This window comes from Tamandua tetradactyla, chromosome 23, assembly GCF_023851605.1.
Source record: "Tamandua tetradactyla isolate mTamTet1 chromosome 23, mTamTet1.pri, whole genome shotgun sequence".
Lineage (NCBI taxonomy): Eukaryota > Metazoa > Chordata > Mammalia > Pilosa > Myrmecophagidae > Tamandua > Tamandua tetradactyla.
The window spans coordinates 3127867-3141940 of NC_135349.1; the positions used below are offsets into that span (position 1 = coordinate 3127867).

The 14074-nt window shown below is 38.9% G+C and overlaps 1 protein-coding gene across 6 annotated transcripts in view; it reads left to right on the top strand.

Annotated features, from left to right (window-relative positions):
* The window catches only part of SDK1 (sidekick cell adhesion molecule 1), a 1057379-nt gene that overhangs the window by 567712 nt on the left and 475593 nt on the right, over positions 1-14074 (top strand). The window lies entirely within an intron of this gene.

Consider the following 14074-nt stretch of genomic DNA (forward strand, 5'->3'; position numbering starts at 1 on the left):
GAGCCAGCCATCATCCCTTGCATTTGACAGAAACTCAAAGGCAAGCAGAGGGGAAGGAAAGCTTTCATAGCTAAAAGGAACAAAGAGAGAAAGAGAGAGAAAGGGTCAGAAGGGAGCAAGGGAGGGAGGGGAGGGGAGAGGGCGGGGAAGGACATCAGGTGTCTTGGCTTGGGGAGGTGGGAGGTGGGCCCCCCAGGAGCTGGAATGATTTATGTGATTGGTTTGAGGAGCGTATTTGACTTTTTTTCCTGGTTGGTCCAGAGTTGGAGGGAGAGAGGGTTAAAAACAGAGAAGCTGGCGCTCCTGAGCCAGGTCCTTTGCCACAGAGGTTGTAGTTTGGCTTCCTGGGCTGTTTATGTGGGTCAGAGTCTGTTGTGATATATAGTCTGGTCATTGTCTGTTTATCATTTTTTTACTAGAAATTTATCTTAAAAATGTGTAAGCTGAATAAATTTGAGTAAAAAAATAAAATTAAGAAGGATAATGGACAAAAATTTTAAAATTTAATTTAATTTGTATGCAGTAAAATTCACTCTTTTTTGAAGGACATAGACTCTTGGCATCACCACCACAACCAAGACACAGAACAGCACCCCCAAAAGTCCAGAATCTCACATCAAAAAATTCTCTTATGTTCCTTTGGGGTCAGCTCCTATCTACATCCCCCGCCCCCATTCACCCCAGGCAGCCAATGGTCCATTTTCTGTCCCTATAATTTTACCTTTTTCAGAATGTCATCTAAGTGGAATTATTCAGTCTGAGCTTTTTAAATTTGGCTTCTTTCACACAGCAAAATGCATGTGGCATTTGTCCAGATTATTGTATGTGTAGCAATAGTTTATTCTTTATTCCTGTTTTCACTTTTTTTTTTTTTTTTAACTAACTTCAGACTTTATTTGGATTTCAGCAGTCTGTCCACTAAAGTCAGTGTCCAACCTGGGATCCTGCATTGCATCTGGTGTGGTGTTTCCTCTACTCTGAGACAGTTCCTCAGCCTCCTTCTCCTTCACGGCCTTGACACTTGTGAAGGTTTGGTGGTTTGTAGAGTGTCCCTCTGTTTGGGTTTGTCTACTGTTGTTTTCTCACGGTTAGCTGAGATTATGGATGTTTGGGAAGGACACTTCAGAGGCGAGAGCCCTGTCTGTCTGGTCCAGTCAGGGGCACATGCTCTCACCTGACAGTACAGAAGATGTGAGTCTTGGCCACTTGGTTGAGGTGGCATTTGCCCATACCTTCACTTTAAAGGTACTAGTTTTTTTTTCTTTCCTTCCTCTGGTCCTTAGAAGAAAGTTACTAGGTCCAGTCCACACTCAAGGGGAGAGTAATTAAGCTGCACCTTCTGAAGGTAATCTGTGATCATATGTAGAACTACCGTAGTCATGAACAAATAGTCACATAGCTCTTTCTCCATAAAGTTTCTCACAGTGATTTCCTGTTTCTCTCATTCCTTCTACATTTATTATTGGATTTTTTTTTCTGTAAGAAAGAATAATTACCCCTTCTCCTCATTTACTTATTAATTAATTCACTTATTTACATTATTATGGGCACATGGGTATTTTTTAAACTTTTTTATTGTATAATATAACACATACAAAGCAAAGAAAGAAAAAAAGCAATAGTTTTCAGAGCACTCTTCAACAAGTAGTTATAGGATGGATCCCAGGTTTGTCATGGGCTACCATACCATCCTATCAGGTTTTTCCTTCTAGCTGCTCCAGCATATAGGAGGCTAGAAGGAATAAATTTTTTTTAAATCATCATAATCGAATTTTTTCTGTTTTTTTGTGAAAAATAGCATATACAAAAAAGCAGTGAATTTCAAAGCATAGCACAACAATTAGTTGTAGAATAGATTTCAGAGTTTGGTATGGGTTACAATTCCACAATTTTAGGTTTTTACTTCTACCTGCTGTAAGATACTGGAGACTAAAAGAAATATCAATTTAATGATTCAGCAATCATATTCATTTGTTAAACCCTACTTTCTCTGTATGCCTCCACCATCACCTTTGATCTTTCTGTCCCCACTCTTTAGGGATATTTGGGCTATGGCCATTCTGACTTTTTTGTGTTGGAAAAGGCTGTCAATAATATGGGGTAGGGAGATGGAACTATCTGATGTTCTGGAGAGGTTGGGCCCTCTAGGTTTCAGGACTTGTCTGGTCCAGGGACCCATCTGGAGGTTGTAGGTTTCTGGAAAGTTGCCCTAGTGCATGGAACCTTTGCAGAATCTTATGTATTGCCCTTGGTGTTCTTTAGGATTAGCTGTAATGGTCTTGGTTGAGGTTTGGGACACATGAATATTTATTTTATTCTTTGGGTTATAATCCAACTCATGTTTTTAAAAAATGTGTTCCTCAACTTTGGCCATTATACACTTTTTGGGATGGGCTTCTGTCCATTTGACTAGCTCTCATCTGTTATTGTTGTTGTTGTTTTTCCCCTTAGCATTTCCTTAATCTCTGGCATGACAAGATACTCCAAACTCACCAAACTCATCTTCTATTTTCCCTGCCCCAATCCTAGAACCAGCCTTTTCTCCAAGGATCCCTGGTTCCTTTATTGGAGAAAACATTGGCCGTTAAGGTCTGGGTTCTGGGTGTGCTCATGGCTTCTGGGTGGTCACTTCTTCCAGATCCTTCAGTGAAGAGAATAAGGACACGGACATGTGTACAGCTCATGTACGCACACACACTGACTCTGATTTCTGCATCTATCTATCTGAATATATTCTAGAACAATCTTGAGTTCATACAGGTACCTCTGATTCCAATCCAGTACCACAGAGTTCATTCTGTTTCCCTGGTTCCTTATTTGTAACTTTTTCCCCTGACAGTAAGAAGCCTGACTGCCATTATCTAAAATTTATTTACTTACTTAACCTTAATGGACATATTAACTGGTGTGCTGTTTTGAAAGGATGTGTGTCCCCTAGAAAAGTCATGTTTTAATCAAGATCCCATTTCGTAAAGGTAAAATAATCCCTATTCAATACTGTATGTAATTAGATCATCTCCCTGGAGATAGAACCCAATCAAGACTGGTTGTTAAGCTGGATTAGGTAGAGGCGTGATCCACCCATTTGAGTGGGGCTTGATTAGTTTCTGAAGTCCTATAAAAGAAGAAACATTTTGGAGAATGAGCTATTCAGAGAGAGCCAGAGAAGGACAGCATAGCCATGAGAGCCCACGGGCCAGCGACCTTTGGAGATGAAGAAGGAAAACGCCTCCTGGGGAGCTTCATGGGAGAGGAAGCTAGCAGAAGATGCCTTGCTCGCCATGTGCCCTTCCAGCCGGGAGAGAAACCATAAATGTGTTCATCATGTGCCTTCTCACTTGAGAGAGAAACCTGAACTTCATTGGCCTCCTTGAACCAAGATATCTTTCCCTGGATACCCTTGTTTGGACATTTCTATAGATTTGTTATAATTGGGACATTATCTTGGCCTTAGAACTGTAAACTAGCAACTTATTAAATTCTCCTTTTTAAAAGCCATTCCATTTCTGGTATACTGCATTCAGGCAGCTAGTAAACTAGAACTGGTTTCAAAATTGCTAACCCGTACCCCTGTGAGAAACAAATTTACCAACTAGACTACGGTGTTCATAATTCCTTTTTCTTTAGTTTTGCAATAACTCTTCAAAATACGTTTTTTCAAAGTTCCTTAGGTCAGCTCCCTTCAGTGACATTATGTCTCTCTATTTCATTTGTCATTCATTGGCCACTGTCTGTCTTGGGACCCCATAACATCCTGGCTGATTTTTTCTTGTTTTAGTTTGCATACAGTTAAGTTACCTCTGTTTGGTGTATACTTCTGTGAGTTTTACAGAAACCTAAAGTTGTATATCCACCACCATGCTTATCATATAGAACAGTTCCATAACTTAAAAAATTCCTCGTGGGTTCCCTCCATTTTTATTCCTTCCTGCTACTCCTGGCAACCACTGATCTCTTTTTCAGCCATACGGTTTTGCCTTTTTCAGTTCATCATATATGTGGAATCATTTTGGGTCTTTCACTTAGCAAAATACACTTAAGGTTTACTCATGCTGTTGTATGAATCAACAGTTGATCCTTTTTTACTGCTGAATAGTATTCTGTCGGATTACTAAGATTTGTTTATCCAGTCATCTGTTGAAAGTTGCTTTTCTTGTTGGAGGGTGATTATGAATAAAAATGGTATAAACTTTTACCTACTGAATTTTTGGTCAACATATGTTTTCAGTTCACTTGGGTGGATGCCGTGGAGTGGGTCTTATAGTAGTATTAATTTTATTTAAATGTTTGCAAAATTTTTGCCTAGAATATGGAATAAATAACACCTTTCCCTAGTGAGTGTTTTGATTACCAAATTACATACAGCTTTTTAAAGTAGTGTGATTTTTTTCTATTTACTTGCTTTAAATAATCCAGTAGTGATTCTTTATATCAAGCACATTTTTCACTTGACCCATACTTAGTGATCTATTAGTTATTAGGGGCAGCTCGTTTAAACAATTGCATTCACTTGCCGTCTCATCTTTTATACTTTAAAAAAATAGGCCTAAGCATTGTACAAGGATGATGAGCAAAAAAGAGGCAGGAGGAGGCTACAGACAGGAAACAGCCCAATGTCAGGGAGAGTGGGAGGGACATAAGGATGACTCAAGAGTTTTGATGATAATGTTTGATTAGGATCAAAGCATGCAAGTGCTGCTGTGGATCAGTAACAAATGGAAATAGAAAATTAAAGTTGTGAAATCATGCAGGACTGGAACACTGAGGATAAATAATCTGAAAATTCATAATAAAAACAATACGAATAATATTTAAGAACAAGTATGAAGTTTTTGTGTTTGCTTAGATTTTGAATAGTAGAATGCAGAGCTTTTTACTTCTGGCTCAGTGGTTTAAATCTAGCCCCAGACAGGAAAAAACAAATATTGTTTCCATCTGACAAGTCTTTGGTTGCTTCTTGAAATGTTTACTTTGTAGTGAACTATAGTAACAAAATATCAGCAGATGATGGTGTAACTAAGTATTATCTCTGTGATAATTTTACATGACATGATTTAGGGATGAACGCTTGATAACCTGCTAATTTGGTTTTGAGGAATAGGTTTCTACTACTACAATCTAAATCCTACTTAGCAGTCCTTTGTTTATGTTAGATGAGTGGATTTTAGTAGGGTCAGTACTGCCTCTTAGAGGATGTATTGAAAGTTTGTGGGGGCGTTTTGGGGGGCCCAGTAATGGTTGTCTTTGAGAGGACAGGAACCAGGCATGCTGGGCCTCCGCCGGTGCTCGGGATGGTCCTGCCCTAGAAGAACAGGTTCTGTCCCTCCCTGAGGCCCACATGGCCTGCGGGATGTTTATGTCCATAAACAAACTAGCCATTAATACCCAAGCCTGGTTCTCCACTGTTTATATAGACACATAGCATTTTTTGGGCTATTTTAACGTGTCCTGAAATATTCTGCAACTGTAATTGCTGAATAAATTGGGGGAAGTCATCGTTTCGGCTATGCCCTGGTGGTATTTGTGCTGCTGGGACAACACACATTTGTCGATCTTCCTTTGTGGCTTTGGCATGCAAGCATGTGACAGAGGAGATTTGGGACTCATTTTAATAGACCCGGAGCCTGGTATTTTTTTAATTGGCCAAAGAACATGAAGTGTGAAGATGTCATTGCCTTTTATTAGCAAAGATTTTTAAAATGTTATTTATTGCCATCCTTTGTATTTTTTAATTTCCATATTATGGTGATATGAAAGGTTATAAAGTTACATATTTAAATGATTGATTTTGTGGTTGTCTTCTTTTTTTTAATCTTACTCTGATACCATCCCCATGAAGTCTCTATCATGTAGCTACATTATAGGCTCTGGATTCTTTTCCTATTAAGCATCAGAAACTTGATCTGTCACTTGGTATGTGATGAAAATTCAAAACAGAACATTATTTTCACACTGCATTTAAAAAGAAGCTGTGGTAGTTAGAGTCAGTTGTCTACTTGGCCAGGTGAAGGTACCTAGTTATGTTGCTGTGGACATGAGCCAAGGGTACGACCTCATCTGTTGCTGATTACATCTGCAGCTGGCTAGGAGGCGTGCCTGCTGCAGTGAATGATGTTTGAGTTAATTGGCTGGTGCTTAAATGAGAGAGCTCGTGTACCACAGCCCAAGCAGCTCAGCATACCTCATCTCAGCACTCACAGCTCAGCCCAGGCCTTTGCTGATGCAGAAAGAAATCACCAGGGGGAAAGTTGTTGAAACCCAGAGGCCTGGAGAGAAGACCAGCAGAGATCACCCTGTGTCTTCCCACATAAGAAAAAACTTCACTTGAAAGTTAATTGCCTTTCCTCTGAAGAACTAACAAAATAAATCCCCTTTTATTCAAAACCTAACTAGAACAGGAGCCTAATAATTTCTGAGAATGTCATGTATTTCCTATTTTTTCTTCAGTTCAGCAGTCTGGAATTTGTTCTGGGTTTTATCTTTATTTCAATAAAGATTATTTCCTCTTTTTTCTTATCATTTACAAACCAGCCACAGCTGTTATTTTTTAGACTAACCTTAGTATTTTTAATTGATCAATATTTTACAATTTTTACCGTGGTAAAACATATACATGCAAAAGTGCACAGATCTTAAGCATACAGCATAATAATCTTTTTCCAATGTTTTTTATGAACATTTTTAAACATGAAGAAAAGTTGAATGAATTATACACACCCTTATAGCCACCCCCTCAATCTTACAATTAACAATTTTCCCTAGGTTTTTTTTTTATTAATTAAAAAAATTAACTAACACAACATTTAGAAATCATTCCATTCTATATATACAATCAGTAATTCTTAATATCATCACATAGATGCATATTCATTGTTTCTTAGTAATTTGCATCAATTTAGAAAAAGAAATAGAAAGACAACAGAAAAAGAAATCAAACAATAATAGAGAGAAAAAAGAAAAAAAGAAAAAAAGAAGAAAAAAAAAACTATACCTCACATGTAGCTTCATTCAGTGTTTCAACCTAATTACATTACAATTAGGTAGTACTGTGCTGTCCATTTCTGAGTTTTTGTATCCAGTCTTGTTGCACAGTCTGTATCCCTTCAGCTCCGATTACCCGTTATCTTACCCTATTTCTATCTCCTGATGGTCTCTGTTGCCAATGACATATTCCAAGTTTATTCTCTAATGTCGGTTCACATCAGTGGGACCATAACAGTATTTGCCCTTTAGTTTTTGGCTAGTCTCACTCAGCATAATGTTCTCTAGGTCCATCCATGTTATTACATGCTTCATAAGTTTATTCTGTCTTAAAGCTGCATAATATTCCATCGTATGTATATACCACAGTTTGTTTAGCCACTCGTCTGTTGATGGACATTTTGGCTGTTTCCATCTCTTTGCAATTGTAAATAACACTGCTATAAACATTGGTGTGCAAATGTCCGTTTGTGTCTTTGCCCTTAAGTCCTCTGAGTAGATACCTAGCAATGGTATTGCTGAATTCTATATTCAGCTTTTTGAGGAACCGCCAAACTGCCTTCCACAGTGGTTGCACCCTTTGACATTCCCACCAACAGTGGATAAGTGTGCCTCTTTCTCCACATCCTCTCCAGCACTTGTCATTTTCTGTTTTGTTGATAATGGCCATTCTGGTGGGTGTGAGATGATATCTCATTGTGGTTTTGATTTGCATTTCTCTAACGGCCAGGAACATTGAGCATCTCTTCATGTGCCTTTTGGCCATTTGTATTTCCTCTTCTGAGAGGTGTCTGTTCAAGTCTTTTTCCCATTTTGTAATTGGGTTGTTTGTCTTTTTGTTGTTGAGTTGAACAATCTCTTTATAAATTCTGGATACTGACCTTTATCTGATATGTCGTTTCCAAATATTGTCTCCCATTGTGTAGGCTGTCTTTCTACTTTCTTGATGAAGTTCTTTGATGCACAAAAGTGTTTAATTTTGAGGAGCTCCCATTTCTTTCTTTCTTTCTTCAGTGCTCTTGCTTGAGGTTTAAGGTCCATAAAACCGCCTCCAATTGTAAGATTCATAAGATATCTCCCAACATTTTCCTCTAACTGTTTTATGGTCTTAGACCTAATGTTTAGATCTTTGATCCATTTTGAGTTAACTTTTGTATAGGGTGTGAGATATGGGTCTTCTTTCATTCTTTTGCATTTGAATATCCAGTTCTCTAGGCACCATTTATTGAAGAGACTGTTCTGTCCCAGGTGAGTTGGCTTGACTGCCTTATCAAAGATCAAATGTCCATAGATGAGAGGGTCTATATCTGAGCACTCTATTCGATTCCATTGGTCGATATATCTATCTTTATGCCAGTACCATGCTGTTTTGACTACTGTGGCTTCCTAATATGCCTTAAAGTCAGGCAGCGTGAGACCTCCAGCTTCATTTTTTTTCCTCAAGATACTTTTAGCAATTCGGGGCACCCTGCCCTTCCAGATAAGTTTGTTTATTGGTTTTTCTCTTTCTGAAAAGTAAGTTGTTGGGATTTTGATTGGTATTGCATTGAATCTGTAAATCAGTTTAGGTAGAATTGACATCTTAACTACATTTAGTCTTCCAATCCATGAACACGGTATGCCCTTCCATCTATTTAGGTCTTCTGTGATTTCTTTTAACAGTTTTTTGTAGTTTTCTTTGTATAGGTCTTTTGTCTCTTTAGTTAAATTTATTCCAAAGTATTTTATTCTTTTAGTTGCAATTGTAAATGGAACTCTTTTCTTGATTTCCCCCTCAGCTTGTTCATTACTAGTGTATAGAAACACTACAGATTTTTGAATGTTGATCTTGTAACCTGATACTTTGCTGTACTCATTTATTAGCTCTAGTAGTTTTGCTGTGGATTTTTCTGGGTTTTCGACGTATAGTATCATATCATCTGCAAACAGTGATAGTTTTACTTCTTCCTTTCCAATTTTGATGCCTTGTATTTCTTTTTCTTGTCTAATTGCTCTGGCTAGAACCTCCAACACGATGTTGAATAACAGTGGTGATAATGGACATCCTTGTCTTGTTCCTGATCTTAGGGGGAAAGTTTTCAGTTTTTCCCCATTTAGGATGATATTAGCTGTGGGTTTTTCATATATTCCCTCTCTCATTTTAAGGAGGTTCCCTTGTGTTCCTATCCTTTGAAGTGTTTTCAACAGGAAAGGATGTTGAATCTTGTCAGATGCCTTCTCTGCATCAACTGAGATGATCATGTGATTTTTCTGCTTTGATTTGTTGATATGGTGTATTACATTAATTGATTTTCTTATGTTGAACCATCCTTGCATACCTGGGATGAATCCTACTTGGTCATGATGTATAATTCTTTTAATGTGTTGCTGGATTCGATTTGCTAGAATTTTGTTGAGGATTTCTGCATCTATATTCATTAGAGAGATTGGTCTGTAGTTTTCTTTTTTTGTAATATCTTTGCCTGGTTTTGGTATGAGGGTGATGTTGGCTTCATAGAATGAATTAGGTAGCTTTCCCTCCACTTCAATTTTTTTGAAGAGTTTGAGCAGGGTTGGTACTAATTCTTTCTGAAATGTTTGGTAGAATTCACATGTGAAGCTGTCTGTTCCTGGACTTTTCTTTTTGGGAAGCTTTTGAATGACTGATTCAATTTCTTTACTTGTGATTGGTTTGTTGAGGTCATCTATTTCTTCTTGAGTCAAAGTTGGTTGTTCATGCCTTTCTGGGAAATTGTCCATTTCATCTACATTGTTGTATTTATTAGCACAGAGTTGTTCATAGTATCCTGTTATACCTCCTTTTATCTGTGAAGTCAGTGGTTATGTCTCCTCTTCTATTTCTGTTCCTATTTATTTGCATCCTCTCTCTTCTTCTTTTTGTCAATCTTGCTAAGGGCCCATCAATCTTGTTGATTTTCTCATAGAACCAACTTCTGGTCTTATTGATTTTCTCCATTGTTTTCATGTTCTCAATTTCATTTATTTCTGCTCTAATCTTCATTATTCCTTTCCTTTTGTTTCCTTTGGGGTTAGTTTGTTGTTCTTTCTCCAGTTCTTCCAAGTAGACAGTTAATTCCTCGATTTTTGCCCTTTCTTCTTTTTTGATATAGGCATTTAGGGCAATAAATTTCCCTCTTAGCACTGGCTTTGCTGTGTCCCACAGGTTTTGATATGTCGTGTTTTCGTTTTCATTCGCCTCGAGATATTTACTAATTTCTCTTGTAATTTCTTCCTTGACCCACTGAATGTTTAAGAGTGTGTTGTTGAGCCTCCACGTATTTGTGAATTTTCTGGCACTCTGCCTATTGTTGATTTCCAACTTCATTCCTTTATGATCTGAGAAAGTGTTGTGTATGATTTCAAGCTTTTTTAATTTGTTGAGACTTGCTTTGTGACTCAGCGTATGGTCTATCTTTGAGAATGATCCATGAGCACTTGAGAAAAAGGTGTATCCTACTGTTGTGGGATGTAATGTCCTATAAATGTCTGTTAAGTCTAGTTTATTTATTATAGTATTCAAATTTTCTGTTTCTTTATTGATCCTCTGTCTAGATGTTCTGTCCATTGATGAGAGTGGGGAATTGAAGTCTCCAACTATTATGGTAGATGTGTCTATTTCCCTTTTCAGTATTTGCAGTGTATTCCTTATGTATTTTTGGGCATTCTGGTTCGGTGCGTAAATATTTATGATTGTTATGTCTTCTTGTTTAATTGTTCCTTTTATTAGTATATAGTGTCCTTCTTTGTCTCTTTTAACTGTTTTACATTTGAAGTCTAACTTGTTGGATATTAGTATAGCCACTCTTGCTCTTTTCTGGTTGTTATTTGCATGAAATATCTTTTCCCGACCTTTCACTTTCAACCTGTGTTTATCTTTGGGTCTAAGATGTGTTTCCTGTAGACAGCATATAGAACGATCCTGTTTTTTAATCCATTCTGCGAGTCTATGTCTTTTGATTGGGGAATTCAGTCCATTAACATTTAGTATTATTTCTGTTTGGGTAATACTTTCCTCTACCATTTTGCTTTTTGTATTATATATATCATATCTGATTTTACTTCTTTCTACACTCTTCTCCATACCTCTCTCTTCTGTCTTTTCGTATCTGTCTCTAGTGCTCCCTTTAGTATTTCTTGCAGAGCTGGTCTCTTGGTCACAAATTCTCTCAGTGATTTTTTCGTCTGAAAATGTTTTAATTTCTCCCTCATTTTTTTTTTTTTTTTTTTTTTTTTTTTTTTTTTTTTTAGGGAGGAAGGGAAGGAAAGACAGAGAAGGAAGGAAGGAAGGGAGGAAGAAAGGGAAACATCTTTAAACATTTTCTTGTTTTATTATATTTTGTTTGTTTGTTTGTTTTTTACATGGGCTGGGGCCGGGAATCGAACCGGGGTCCTCCGGCATGGCAGGCAAGCACTCTTGCCCGCTGAACCACCGCGGCCCGCCCCTCTCCCTCATTTTTGAAGGACAATTTTGCTGGATATAGGAGTGTCAGTTGGCAGTTTTTCTCTTTTAGTAATTTAAATATATCATCCCACTTTCTTCTAGCTTCCATGGTTTCTGCTGAGAAATCTACATATAGTCTTATTGGGGTTCCCTTGTATGTGATGGATTGCTTCTCTCTCGCTGCTTTCAAGATCCTCTCTTTCTCCTTGACCTCTCACATTCTAACTAGTAAGTGTCTTGGAGAACGCCTATTTGGGTCTCATCTCTTTGGGGTGCGCTGCACTTCTTGGATCTGTAATTTTAGGTCTTTCATAAGAGTTGGGAAATTTTCAGTGATAATTTATTCCATTAGTTTTTCTCCTCCATTTCCCTTCTCTTCTCCTTGTGGGACGCCCACAACACGTATATTTGTGCGCTTCATATTATCATTCAATTCCCTGAGCCCCTGCTCAAATTTTTCCATTCTTTTCCCTATAGTTTCTGTTTCTTTTTGGATTTCAGATGTTCCATCCTCCAGTTCACTAATTCTAACCTCTGTCTCTTTAAATCTACCATTGTAGGTTTCCATTGTTTTTTTCATCTCTTCTGCTATATCTTTCATTCCCATAAGTTCTCTGGTTTGTTCTTTCAGACTTTCCATTTCTTCTTTTTGTTCATCCCTTGCCTTCTTCATGTCCTCCCTCAATTTATTGATTTGGTTTTTGAGGAGGTTTTCCATTTCTGTTCGTATATTCAGAATTAGTTGTCTTAGCTCCTGTATCTCATTTGAACTATTGAACTATTGGTTTGTTCCGTTGACTGGGCCATATCTTCAATTTTCCTGGTGTGATTTGTCATTTTTTGCTGGCGTCTGAACATTTAATCAGATTTCCCTGAGTGTTAGACCCATCAGGTTGAAAGATTTTCCTGTGTAGTCTCTGGACTCCGTTTTTTTTTATCCTGCCCAGTAGGTGGCGCTTGTCTGTCTGCGGGTCCCACCAGCAAAAGATGTTGTGGCTCCTTTATTAATGCCACTATTGGTGTTTGGTTCGACCCAGTCCCTGCCACTGTCGGAGACTCCCTCCTCTCCCTCCGGGCAGCCACCTGTGGGGGAGGGGCGCCTGTCGCCGACCGCCTCGGCCCGGGAAACTAGCCACCGGACGGGGAAGCCGCCTGTGGGGGAGAGGCACCAGTCGCTGGCCGCCGCGGCCTGGGGAACTCGCCGATCCGAGACCCACCGCCGGACCGGGAAGCTGCCCGTGGGAGAGGGACGCCGGTCACCAGCCGCCGCGGCTTGGGGAGCCCGCTGATCTGAGACTCGTAGCCGGTCCGGGAAGCCGCCCGCGAAAGAGGGGCGCCGACTGCCGTGGCTTGGGAAACTTGTCTCTCCGAGACTCTCAGCTGGTCCAGGAAGGAGGGAGGGAGGGCGTCGGCCACCAGCCTCCGCGGCCCGGAGAAGCGAGCGCTGCTCGAGGAGCTCACCGCAGCGGAGTCTCGCAGACAGTCTAGCCAGTCCAGACTGGGGTACGCTGTGTGTCCTGTCCCTGCCGTTTCCCCGGGAGCTGTTCTGCACTGTTTCTGGTCACCTAGTAGTTGCTCTGGAGGAGGACTAAGACGCGTGTACCTTACTAAGCTGCCATCTTGGCCCTCCTTCCCTAGGTTTTTTAATTGAATATTTCTCCATCTGCCCATCCCACTATTCATCTGTTAGCCCATCTCATTCTTTAATGCATTTCAGAGCAAGTTGTTAGACATCAGTACACTCTACCCCTCAATACTTCAGCATGCATATCATTATAGTTCAGTATGTTTACTTTTTAGGTGAAGTTTATGTGCAAAGAAGCACATAACATTGAATGTACCGTTTGATTAGTTTTACAAATGCATACATGTAAGTGCCCTACCAAGAGATAGGACATTTCTACCCCAGTCAAACCCTCCCCCTGCTCCTAAAGGCAACCACTGTTTTGGTTTTTCCACCATCAATTGATTTAGGCCTAGCCACCCTGAAACCCAAGAAGGGGAGCCACCAGGCAAGCCCATTTTCATCATATTATTTGAATACTATTTACCCTTTTCCATTTCTTACTCTTATCAGTATATGGTGGTGTTTTTCAGATGCAACTGAAATTTTTTTAAGAAAAATGATTTTATTTAATTTTGGCCAAATTTCTTAAATCAGCTTCTCAAAATAGCCATTTCAGAATTGTGTGTAATTCTGCTGTTTCAAGAGTTCAAGGGACACTGATCTGCTTTTCTCTTTCCCTGCTTTCTCAAAGTGTGTACAGCCTTGACATGAAAAATCAGGATGTGTGTTACTTTTTTAATTGTAGTAACATATTCTACCCAAAATTTCCCATTTCAACCACTTTCCAGAGGCTATATTATTAATTTTCTTATTGCAATGCTATTGCTATTAGGTGTGGTATTTTAATGAAGATGATGAGCGAGGAGAGAATAAAAACTTTAAAACATGATCTAATGCACTATTGCCAGTCTTAGCCTACAAAATATCCCCACCTGCCTTTCTACAACAAATATTTAGCAATATCCCCTGAACGCTCCTGAAATGAAAATCATAGTTAAAATATCCAGCCTGCACAGTTAATCTCAAAAATTTGATATCTCAACTTTGATCTAAAGGAGAAATAAAAGAAATTTATAATGAGCATG